Here is a 12500-nt window from a genome sequence, read left to right as displayed (position 1 = left end):
ACCTGCAGTAGATTCTTGCGTTCCTCAGTAATCTTATATAAAAAAAGTTTCAAAATACTGGCACGCCATCAGAAAAGCGACCACAAACCGGTATGGGAATTGGACCCGGTACACTTCTATGACAATACGATTGGTAGGACTTAATATGTCGTGCCTTTGGCGCAATATGTTAATTTTATAATCATGGCTAGAGACACCACTCCAAAAGTCAGCTTCTTATATTCACATTTTATTTTACTGATTGCCCCCCGTGTGGTTTTACTGCCGAGTGCTCCCATCGTTAAAACACTTGCTAGTGACTTAACCCTCTACGTGTGTACACGCAAGCACAAGACCAAGTGCGCACGGAAAAGATCCTGTAGTCCATATCAGAGTTCGGTGGGTTATAGAAACCCGAAAATACCCTGCATGTCTCCCCTGAAATCGGCGTATGCTGCCTGAAGGGCGGGGTAAAAACGGTCATACACGTAAAAAATCCACTCGTGCTAAAAACACGGGTGAACGTGGGAGTCTAAGCCCATGAACGAAGAAGAAGAAGAAGAAGAAGAAGAAGAAGAAGAAGAAGAAGAAGAAGTTAAAACACACACACGATTACCAGGCTAATGGATTCTTGTCACAGATTTTGGGGAGCAGTAATTTTTATTTCCCCCTTTTGTTCCCATCGTCAGAGAGCCCCCTCTTTCACAGTGACAAATACCGTGTACAGGCTTCTGGAGTTCGACCACATATTCACATTCTTTTGGGCACTGAACTCTAGGTCCTCTGAGTATTTACTTATTGATTTGCTCCAGCGGTAGTTAGTGGGCCTAGCTTTTGGCTTGGATCAAAACTGGGTACAGGGTTAACTGGGGATTTACTGTACCAGTTTCGTGTCACATTTGTCCAAAGTGACTGTTAAAGGTCCTTGCCTACATTTTTATACCGAAATCGTCATTTGACCATTAAAATGCAGAGTCTATTATCTACAATTATCAACAATACACTCCCTTTCGATCAGGAAAGACGAAGCCAGTGTAGCCGTTTGAAATATCATCGTAGTATTCCAGCGTAGTACTATTACTAATAGTAGGATATCCTTATTTGGAAAATGACAAGCGCAAAACTCCTCTCAAATCCCGTGCATTTCGTGCGTTTAAAAAAAAGCGTGGACAGCGCTCCAGTGTCAAACTGTTGCTGCACTTGTTTGGGCGTGGCTATAAGCATAGTGACATGAATTTGATTGGTCAGTATTTTTAGGCAAAGCACATGTTCTCAGCAAACAGAAAACAAAATATTGGAAGCGTGAGTCACGCTACCCAAAAATAAAATCTTTTTTTACATATTTTTTTTTCTATAACTTTTTTCCCCATGGTTCATTCATCATCTGACATAACTTTTTAGCAAAATCTAACCATAAGATTATTGAAAAAAAGCAAAAATGTAGACGACCACCTTTAAGCAAGTACACATTTGCATCTGGCGGTCCACATACACAGTCAATCAATCAATATGAGGCTTATATTGCGCGTATTCTGTGGGTACAGTTCTAAGCGCAGGGATTTTTTAATATTTTTTTTATGCAATTAATATCGCGCACATATTCAATGCCGTGTGGGATGGAATTTTTTTTTTACACAATACATCACGCATTCACATCGGCCAGCAGATCGCAGCCATTTCGGCGCATATCCTACTTTTCACGGCCTATTATTCCAAGAATCGCTTTTAAGCTTCGCTCGTCGATTGTATGTGGAACACCAGATGCCAGTGTGTATTTCAGTCACTTTAGAAAAATCTGACACGAAACTGCTGCAGTAAATCCACAGTTAATTGAACAGCCTGGCTTCTCTATGCGTCGAGTGGATTTGTTTCTGAACTCATTTCGTAACTTGACACCTGTCTGCACCATTCATTCAGCAAAACAAAACACCCAGTCATGATGTTGGTGTTGAAAGGTAGCCACGTTCTGGTGCAAGCGATCAATATGCCACACCACCGCAAGTTGTTACAGACTTCTACACGCTTCCTGTGTGGGAGTGGGACATTTTGGATGATTTCATTTTGCAAATTGCCACCGCACTAAAGTGTCTGTTGGGAAATTATCGTTTCATCGGAAAATATCCACTCTGCACAAAGAACCCCCACTAAGACAGTTGATTGTTTAGTATGTGTCCAAGTGTCTCATAGCATTATTGTTTGGTATGTGTCCAAGTGTCTCATAGCATTATTGTTTGGTATGTGTCCAAGTGTCTCATAGCATTATTGTTTGGTATGTGTCCAAGTGTCTCATAGCATTATTGTTTGGTATGTGTCCAAGTGTCTCATAGCATTATTGTTTGGTATGTGTCCAAGTGTACTGTCTCATAGCATTATTGTTTGGTATGTGTCCAAGTGTCTCATAGCATTATTGTTTGGTATGTGTCCAAGTGTCTCATAGCATTATTGTTTGGTATGTGTCCAAGTGTCTCATAGCATGTGGAAGCCTAGTCAGATCTTAAGGTTGTCGGTTAGGGTTAGGGTTAGGGTTAGGGTTAGGGTTAGGGTTAGGGTTAGGGTTAGGGTTAGGGTTGTCGTGTCCAAATCGTTTGCACATGAAGGAAAGGACGTGTAAAGCCTAGAACAAGATGTGATGGTTTACCTGGTATTTCACGCGAGTAGGACAGTATATCTTTAAAGATGTTGAATAGTGCTTTCAACGATTTGCATTATCCCGAAAAACACTGAATACTTTAAAGCGACGACCACAGAGGAACGAGTCTGTTTGAAAACAGTTTTACTTTGTTCATTTGTTTTTTTGTTATGTTTAGCACGTCGATTTGTCGATTTGGGTTAGGGTTAGGGTTAGGGTTACCCATGTCGATTTGTTTTCATTGGCGTTCAACACACACACACACACACACACACACACACACACACACACACACACACACACACACACACACACACACACACACACACACACACACACACACACACACACGTTGTCTCATCCACAACCAATTACAACATGTGTACATATCGCCCCACCCCATGCACCTCGCCACACCCCACCCTTGCAAACACAACAAAGAGACCACTAAAAAAGTCAGCTTCTTATATTCACATTTTATTTTACCGATTGTCCCCCGTGTGTTGTTTTACTGCCGAATGTTCCCATCGTTAAAAAAACACACACGCGTTTACGTATACCAGGCTAATGGATTCTGGTCACAAATGTTTAATTTGGGAGCAGTAAATTCTATTTTCCCCTTTTGATGTTACTTTCGAATGTTCCCATCGCTAGAGAAACCCTCTTTCACCTTGACAAATCCCGTGTACAGGCTTCTGGAGTTCACACATTCTTTTGGGCACTCAATTCTATGTTCCCCTGGGCAGTTATTTTTGATTCGCTCAAGCGTTAGTGGTTATAGTTTATGGCTTTGATCACAACTGGGTACAGGGTTAACTGTGGATTTACTGTAGCAGTTTCGTGTCACATTTGTCTATTGTGACTGTCAAGCAAATACACATTTGCATCTGGCGGTCCACACACACAGTATCTATTTTAGCTCCGCTATTCGAGTGCTCTGTAAAGACGGCTATCAACTAAAACGCACAGTCATGGTTTGGTGTTGAAAGGTACCCACTTTCTTGTGCAAGCGAGCATATATGCTACACCACTGCAATTAAAGTTGTTTCAGACTTTTCTATGTGATACGGCAGAAATTAATATGAAAGCGCCTAGGGCTATATCTAGATTAGGCGCATAAAAATGATCACAATAATAATAATAATAATAATAATAATAATAATAATACGAGCATCCTTCCACTCAGACACATACACAAACTGAACAGTCTAGCAGCTTTCTGCGTCCAGTGATATTTGTCTCAACTCTTTTCGTAACTTGACACCTATCTGCAACATTCATTCAACAAAACAAAACATAATGCACAAGAAGCTATTAGGCTGATCATGTCTTATTCGTGTCTGATTGGAAGGGTGCTCCTAAGTATGCACAAAAAGTATAGGCTCATCATGTCTTATTCGTGTCTAATTGGAAGGGTGCTCCTAAGTATACACAAGAAGCTATTAGGCTGATCATGTCTTATTCGTGTCTGATTGGAAGGGTGCTCCTAAGTATGCACAAAAAGTATAGGCTCATCATGTCTTATTCGTGTCTGATTGAACGTTCATCATGCTCACCACGCTCACCGTGAAACCGGAACACAACAAATCTACTTTTTCTTTCCCCCTCCAACTTGACATGTCATCCTTTCGTTCTCAAAATAAAATATTCATTCTCCTGTTACTTTCCACTTAATCAGGATTTGCCTATGACGAACATAGAGGTGGGTACACAGCATTTTTATTTGATGACGTTACTTCCTTTTACCCTTTTCGAAGAAACAAAATGTGCATGGCTCTCTGCTTTACGTGTGTACAGGTGTTGACACGCCTCACGTTTCAACCATCCGGCTTCTTTCTGTCCTTTCAGTGGGGACAAGTTCAAGATGTCAATGTTTTATTCTCACTGCAATGTTAAGAATATTGTTTAAGATTATCTTGAATAAAAGGTCGCATTTAATTCTGTTTTCAATGTTTTGAGTGGTACACCTCTAGGCTGCACTTAAAGCTTGAATGGAAGTTGCAAGACTTGTCGCTTGAAGCCAGTCACAGTTGTGCTTCTAAGCAAAACACTTACCTGAAAAGACCGTGGTACCTGCAACGGGACACAGCCTATAACCCTAACCCTAAGACATTGATACAGCTGTGGCGACCAGCGGGGTATGACTTAAATGTTCACCCAAATCGACCTTATTGGTCCCTCAATCAAATCGACCCCATTGCATGGTCCCTCAATCAAATCGACCTTACTGGTCCCTCAATCAAATCGACCCCATTGGTCCCTCAATCAAATCGACCCCATTGGTCTCTCAATCAAATCGACCCCAATGGTCCCTCAATCAAATCGACCCCATTGGTCCCCCAATCAAATCGACCCCATTGGTCCCTGAATCAAATCGACCCCGTTGGTCCCTCAATCAAATCGACCCCATTGGTCCCTGAATCAAATCGACCCCGTTGGTCCCCCAATCAAATCGACCCCATTGGTCTCTCAATCAAATCGACCCCAATGGTCCCTCAATCAAATCGACCCCATTGGTCTCTCAATCAAATCGATCCCATTGGTCCCTCAATCAAATCGACCCCATTGGTCCCTCAATCAAATCGACCCCGTTGGTCCCTCAATCAAATCGACCCCGTTGGTCCCCCAATCAAATCGACCCCATTGGTCTCTCAATCAAATCGACCCCATTGGTCTCTCAATCAAATCGACCCAATCGGTCTCTCAATCAAATCGACCCCATTGGTCCCTGAATCAAATCGACCCCGTTGGTCCCTCAATCAAATCGACCCCATTGGTCCCCCAATCAAATCGACCATCACGTTCACCGCCGGCCTACTGACAGACAGCGGGCCTACTGACAGACAGCGGGCCTATTGACAGACAGCGGGCCTACTGACAGACAGCGGGCCTACTGACAGACAGCGGGCCGCGCTGCCCATTGAATGAAAGTCTGTGTTCAGTTGTACAATACTATCCTTAGCGGATTATGACTTTATTCAGTTATTCGGCAGAAAAGACAAATGCTGGAGAAAACCCGTTCTTTTCTGCAGCATTTCTGCATAATGTCATCTTTCGCCGAAGTAGCGTTGTTTTCTGCAGCAAAAATTTTTACTGCAGTAAAATTGAAATCAAGAATGCTGCAGTAAAACGGTGCTGTTGTTTTACTGCAGAAAACCTGTTTACATTTTTTCTGCAGCATTTTGTACTGGCTCTTGGCGGATTATGACATTATTCAGTTATTCTGGAGAAAAACCAAAATGCTGCAGAAAAGACAGTTTTTCTCCAGCATTTCTGCATAATGTCATCATTCGCCGAAGCAACGTTTTTTACTGCAGTAAAACAGTTTTTCTGAAGCATAATGTGTACTTGGTTTTCTGCAGCATTATTGCGATTAACTTTTTCTTCAGAATAGTCTGTGACAGTTTTTCTGGAGAAAAACGAACGACCTTGTAAAGTAGCGTTTGTATTCGTCGCCCCCTGGGATAGTATAATAGTTTGTTCCGCAGTGTACCAATCAGAAGGCGCGTAGCATAAGGGCATTATATTCAACTTCACAATGCGGAAAGGAAGTCAGACAGACAAAATACATTCGTGTCACGCACAACTATTGGTAATTCTGGATGAGTCCATCTCTCGACAGAAGGGGGCTCGCGTGCTCCAACATTATAATGAGCCAGTACAAAATGCTGCAGAAAAAGTGTAAACAGGTTTTCTGCAGTAAAACAACAGCACCGTTTTACTGCAGAATTCTTGATTTCAATTTTACTGCAGTAAAATGTTTTGCTCCAGAAAAAAACCGTTGCTTCGGCGAAAGATGACATTATCTCCAGCATTTCTGTTTTTCTGCAGAATAACTGAATAATGCCAAAATGCTGAAGAAAAAATGTAAACAGTTTTTCTCCAGTAAAACAACATCACCGTTTTACTGCAGCATTCTTGATTTCAATTTTACTGCAGTAAAATGTTTTGCTACAGAAAAAAACCGTTGCTCTCGCGAAAGATGACATTATGCAGAAATGCTGCAAAAACAAACAGTTTTTCTCCAGCATTTCTGTTTTTCTGCAGAATAACTGAATAAAGTCATAATCCGCTAAGAATACAATACCATGATTAATGTGTCGCTGGGCGGTAAGACCTATGCAAGCTTTCAATTGCAAGCACAATGACCTACTGCCCTACAATTTACAAGGACGGATGGTTACGAAGTCTATGTCACTGTCACTGTACTTGACGTTTACAAGGGCCGGTCGGAAACTCTGGTTAAGAAATCTTCGTTGTTTTCCCTCGTGTGAAGATAGTTGTGGTTAAAGACTGCAGTAAACATGGACACACTGTCCCAAACAGACAAACACACTAACACCCAGTCTCTCTCTCTCTCTCTCTCTCTCTCTCTCTCTCTCTCTCTCTCTCTCTCTCTCTCTCTCTCTCTCTCTCTCTCTCTCTCTCTCTCGAACTGTAGCTCTCTTCTTCTGGACGAGGGTTAGATGTAAATGGACAAAGCCTGGCTTATTCTATCAAGCTCGGAAAAAAAAAATTAAACGACCTTAACTAATCATGGTATCTCTCTGGCGCTGCAGTTGTCTCCACGCAATGCGGCTGCGTCAAAGTAAACAGGGAGGTGTTTGCAAACACTGTCGGCCCACATTTAGGCTCAGTTGTGCATCTTAATGACTCACATGTATCCTAAGGCAGGGCGGCATTTCATTCCAACATGAGCTACATTAAAATTACAACAACATTAACAGCCTCGTCTGTTTCGCATGGGGCACTACACCATTGAACTTTTAAAACAGCAGTGGTCACACATCTGTTTCGCATGGGGCACTACACCATTGAACTTTTAAAACAGCAGTGGTCACACATCTGTTTCGCATGGGGCACTACACCATTGAACTTTTAAAACAGCAGTGGTCACACATTCGTTGAGCACTTCACAACTAGCCACAAATCAGCTGTTAATAAACAGTTATATTTCAGTTAAACCATGACAAGCGATTATGCAAACGTTTCAGACATAGAAAAGCATACCTGTCTGTTGCTACTGTAACAATGGTGAACAGTCGACGATTATTTCGATTTGGCAATCCGCTTATTCCAGCGTAAACTTGTGTGCCACTTACATGTAGCCCACCATGACCAGTGAGCTTGACTACAACACTGTCTTACGGTGAATTCAATGGTAAGTCCTGCCTCAGCATCTACCTACCATCAAACCCCCCATTTTACCCCCCCCCCCCCCCGCCCATTTAAGGCCCCCCATTTGCATTATGACATAGCTAGTATGGATGTAAATGTACCTCCGTTTGTGCATGAAATCCCTAAACTGTTAGAGCTGCTGGCGTTCCAAAGTGTCCACTCTAAAAACCATTTGTTCAATATATTTGTGATTGTCTTGTCTTGTTAAAAATTAACCGCTCCATTAAATTACATTACTACCCCCGCCCACCCCCCACCCCCCCCCCCCCCCTGTGTGGTTTTGATTTTTTGTTTAAACTTTCTTTGTGCGGCCTTGAAACAACCAGGTTCTTTTTCTATTGCAGTAAAATTCACCATTTGTGGAAGCATGTTGAAACATTGTTTTACGATCGATATAACATAGCAATTATTTTACAAGCAACAGATGTGCTGATTTGTGTGCGAGATAAGAATGGTTTGACACATGATATATAGAGAATACTACATGGCTTGCTGTGTCGTACCAGATTTACACGAGTTGTTTTTTTAAATATTGAACTGCGAGCGAAAGCGAGCTGTTCACTATTTGAAAAAGCAACGAGTGTAAATCTGGTACGGAACAGCAAGCCATGTAGTATTCTGTTTATCCTACATACTGTACTTTCGTGTATTTTACTGAAAATGTCCTGCATTCGAGGCAGCTAAATTGAAGACGCTTGTTTTAGAACCTCGATCTCTTCTAAAGCCTCGTGCAATCTATTACGTCAAAGCAAAGAAACGTCACTCTGAAAGTGTGGCGTGACGTGTTAGTTCTAAAGATTCATCGAGGGTAATTAGCGAGCGCAATTTGTGTTTCTATAATGACGTTTGTCTCGGTGACTTTGGCATCATAAGCATTGGAAAAACAGGTCCCTGCCAGACTTGCTTGACATGACCTCATTTACATGATATACACACGTGTGATTTGAACGATTATTATCTCACGGGTGTCTCTCTCACGTATGTAGGATAAGTTTAAGTATCTTACCCGTTTAATCTTAATTGGAAAAATGTGTATAAGTAAATTTAGATATGGGACACCCCTTGAAATATTATTTATTTTTCAAAGGGACTTAACCCTCAGGGGCCTGGTATAAAACAAGTGTAAGTTTAAATTGAGTGTTTGAAATAATAATATTTAGAGACTGTTATTTATGGATAGAAATGTATGATATACTCCAGGTTTACTACATGTTTGAAAAAAAAGAAAGAAAAAAAAACTAGGTTGACACAGTCGCCCAACAGTGAGCACGCGACACTAACGGTAAGTTTGTAAACAAACACGGACAGCTTTCACTTACCTGCAAGTGGTCACTGAAACTGATCTACGGCCGATCTATACACACAGACTGGACACTTTTCAAATCAAGCGGGCAGCCTCAAGGTTTGAAGCCAGTTGAATACAATAAAGTCACAGGCAGTATTTCAGCTAGCGAGATGCTTGGTGTATGTGTGTGTACAGGGAATGGTAGCTGAACGCAAACCGACACGGTGTTTTCGCCAGCAAGTCCCGCGAGCGACTGTCTCAGCAGTGAGTGAAAGAGTGGTTGTTTCGGCAAGCCTTAGCTCCCATACACACGCCTTTTCTAGGAGGTTTGAATTGTAAATTCCCAGTCTGTCCGGTTTGCAAGCATCGGCGCGTGAAATTCTTATCATGACGATGACTTGGCTTGTTTTGCTGTGCTGCTGTGTCTCTGTCTGTTTGTATCCTGTTTGTTTTGTTTGTGTCATGTTTGTTGTTCGTGTCCTTGTGTGTGTTTTAGTGACGGTGTGTGTGTGTGTGTGTGTGTGTGTGCGTGTGTGAGTGTGTGTGTGTGAGTGTGTGTGTGTGTGTGTGAGTGTGTCTGTGTGTGAGTGTGTGTGCGTGTGTGTGTGTGAGTGTGTGTGTTTGTGTGTGTATGTGTGTGTGTATATGTGTGTGTATGTATGTGTGTGTGTGTGTGAGTGTGTGTGTGTTTGTGTGTATGAGTGTGTGTGTGTGTTTGTGAGTGTGTGTGCGTGTGTGTGTGTGTGTGTGAGTGTGGGTGTGCGTGTGTGTGTGTGTGAGTGTGAGTGTGTGTTTCATTGTTTTGTGGCTGGGAATAACACAAGTAGTCAAGGCGTTTCAATTTTGTTTCGGAACAATGTTGATTATAAAATACATAGCATTTCGAGAGATGATGATGGGAGATATGTTTTGTTGGATGTTATATTTTTGGATAAAGGCTTTACGTTAAAGGCAATGTTTATGGACCTAGCAGTGGTGATTCTCCTGATTTTTTTGAAAATGTTTTTAACCACATTGTTTCATTTTATAGTGAATATATCATTGTTGGCGGTGATTGGAATGTTGTTTTGAACCCTAAGATTGATTCAAGTCAACCATCCAGAGTGTACAGAGATAGGAGTCGAAAGGAAATAGTTCATTTTATGGAGCAATTTGTTTTGGTCGATGCTTATAGAATCTTGAATAAGGAAATAGGACGGTATACATGGAGGAGGTTTAATGGTTCTCAAAAAAGTCAATTGGATTATGTTCTTGTTTCCGAACAGTTGATGTTGTTGATTAATGAGGTTAAGATTGACGTATTACTCTCATAATTCTCCTGTGTGTCTTACACTTCAAACTAATTAACTGTTTCAAGAGACATAGACCTATCAGTGGCGGATTTAGGGGGGGGGGGAAAGAGAGAGAGAGAGAGAGAGAGAGAGAGAGAGAGAGAGAGAGAGAGAGAGAGAGAGAGAGAGAGAGAGAGAGAGATGATTAAATGACAGTTTCTGAGCTCAGGTGGCCCTAGATTGCAGCATTTCAAGTTTGCTTCCTTGAGAAAAAAATATTCTGGGGCGGCTTGCTCCCGGACCCCCCTATCATGTTCGGGCGCTTCGCGTCCTCAACTATCATTCAGGCGCTTCGCGCCTTCAAGTTTGTGCAAAAAAGTCAACCAACCATGCTTGATACAACTTAAAGTGATACAACTTAAAGTGTTTCCCAAATTGTATGTTTCCGCATCCCAGGACAAGCCAGAAAAGCCACTTGAACAGATGTCGCACCCCTGAGAGAACAAGAACGGCATAAAAGGCCAAAGAGTATCAGATTAGAATGAAGCGCAGTGCGTGTATCCATGCTGGCAGTAACATTAATTGACGTAATGGTGGTACGGTGGTGCGTGTATCCATGCTGGCAGTAACATTAATTGACGTCATGGTGGTACGGTGGTTTTGTCGTACCAAGAAGGCTCTAAACAAGAAGAAACAAGTCGCGTAAGGCAAAGTTACTACATTTAGTCAAGCTGTGGAACTCACAGAATGAAACTGAACGTAGTCCGCCGCTAGTGCAAAAGGCAGTGAAAGTGACGAGCCTGTTTGGCGCGGTAGCGGTTGCGCTGTGCTTCATAGCACGCTTTACTGTACCTCTCTTCGTTTTAACTTTCTGAGCGTGTTTTTAATCCAAACATATCATATCTATATGTTTTTGGAATCAGGAACCGACAAGGAATAAGATGAAAGTTTTTTTTAAATTGATTTAGAAAATTTAATTTTGATCATAATTTTTATATTTTTTAAATTTTCAGAGCTTGTTTTTAATCCAAATATAACATATTTATATGTTTTTGGAATCAGAAAATGATGAAGAATAAGATGAACGTAAATTTGGATCGTTTTATAAAAAAACATTTTTTTTTTTAAATTTTCAGATTTTTAATGACCAAAGTCATTAATTAATTTTTAAGCCACCAAGCTGAAATGCAATACCGAAGTCCGGCCTTTGTCGAAGATTGCTTGGCCAAAATTTCAATCAATTTGATTGAAAAATGAGGGTGTGACAGTGCCGCCTCCACTTTTACAAAAAGCCGGATATGACGTCATCAAAGACATTTATCGAAAAAATGAAAAAAAGTCCGGGGATATCATACCCAGGAACTCTCATGTCAAATTTCATAAAGATCGGTCCAGTAGTTTACTCTGAATCGCTCTACACCCACACACGCACACGCACACACACACACACATACACACATACACCATGACCCTCGTCTCGATTCCCCCTCTATGTTAAAACATTTAGTCAAAACTTGACTAAATGTAAAAAGAATTGTCGGAAAGATCACTTTCTGTCAGTTGGGCTTTTAATGGAACGAGTAAACCATCCTGTATTACAGTTTACCAAGTCGCTTGTTGCATGTCGACGTCAGTTAGATTGCCAATTAGCGCATTGTCTTGGTCGTAATCTTGTCAGTGACGATAAGGCTGACGTCTTCCCTTCTAAAATTAGAATCCAGTCTATATTGCATGCCTCTTTCTCGTCATCATGTGTTTCGATCGGTTCTTCAAACATCTTTTAGTTTACGACAATACCCATGCCAGTGCGTGCGTGCGCGCGCGCGCGCGCGTGTGTGTGTGTGTGTGTGTGTGTGTGTGTGTGTGTGTCACTGTGTGTGTGTGTCACTGTGTGTGTGTGTGTGTGTGTGTGTGTGTGTGTGTGTGTGTGTGTGATATAAGTACAGATGCCACAAAATACCGCAGCACAAAAAGTAGGCTACACACAAATTCTCATCGAAATATTTGAATGAGAAATTAAATCAGTGATAGGGCGGGGATGTAGCTCAGTCGGTAGCGCGCTGGATTTGTATCCAGTTGGCCGCTGTCAGCGTGAGTTCGTCCCCACGTTCGGTGAGAGATTTATTTCTCAGAGTCAACTTTGTGTGCAGACTCTCCT

At 41.7% G+C, this 12500-nt stretch overlaps 1 protein-coding gene across 4 annotated transcripts in view; it reads right to left on the bottom strand.

Moving 5' to 3' along the window:
- LOC138966002 (serine-rich adhesin for platelets-like) overlaps positions 1 to 9378 on the bottom strand; it is a 152128-nt gene extending 142750 nt beyond the window's left edge. For 2 of the 4 annotated variants that reach the window (XR_011455563.1, XM_070338087.1), the window contains exon 1: positions 9106 to 9377. The gene's annotated coding sequence lies outside the window, so the exon portion shown is untranslated. Of the gene's footprint in view, positions 1 to 9105 lie in introns of all 4 variants that reach the window. The other 2 variants (XM_070338089.1, XM_070338088.1) reach the window with 2 other exon arrangements.
- Between the last annotated feature and the right edge of the window lie 3122 nt (positions 9379 to 12500).

Source organism: Littorina saxatilis, linkage group LG5, assembly GCF_037325665.1.
Source record: "Littorina saxatilis isolate snail1 linkage group LG5, US_GU_Lsax_2.0, whole genome shotgun sequence".
NCBI lineage: Eukaryota > Metazoa > Mollusca > Gastropoda > Littorinimorpha > Littorinidae > Littorina > Littorina saxatilis.
The sequence above is the reverse complement of the archived record's forward strand: the minus strand, read 5'-3'. Positions and strand labels throughout refer to the sequence as shown.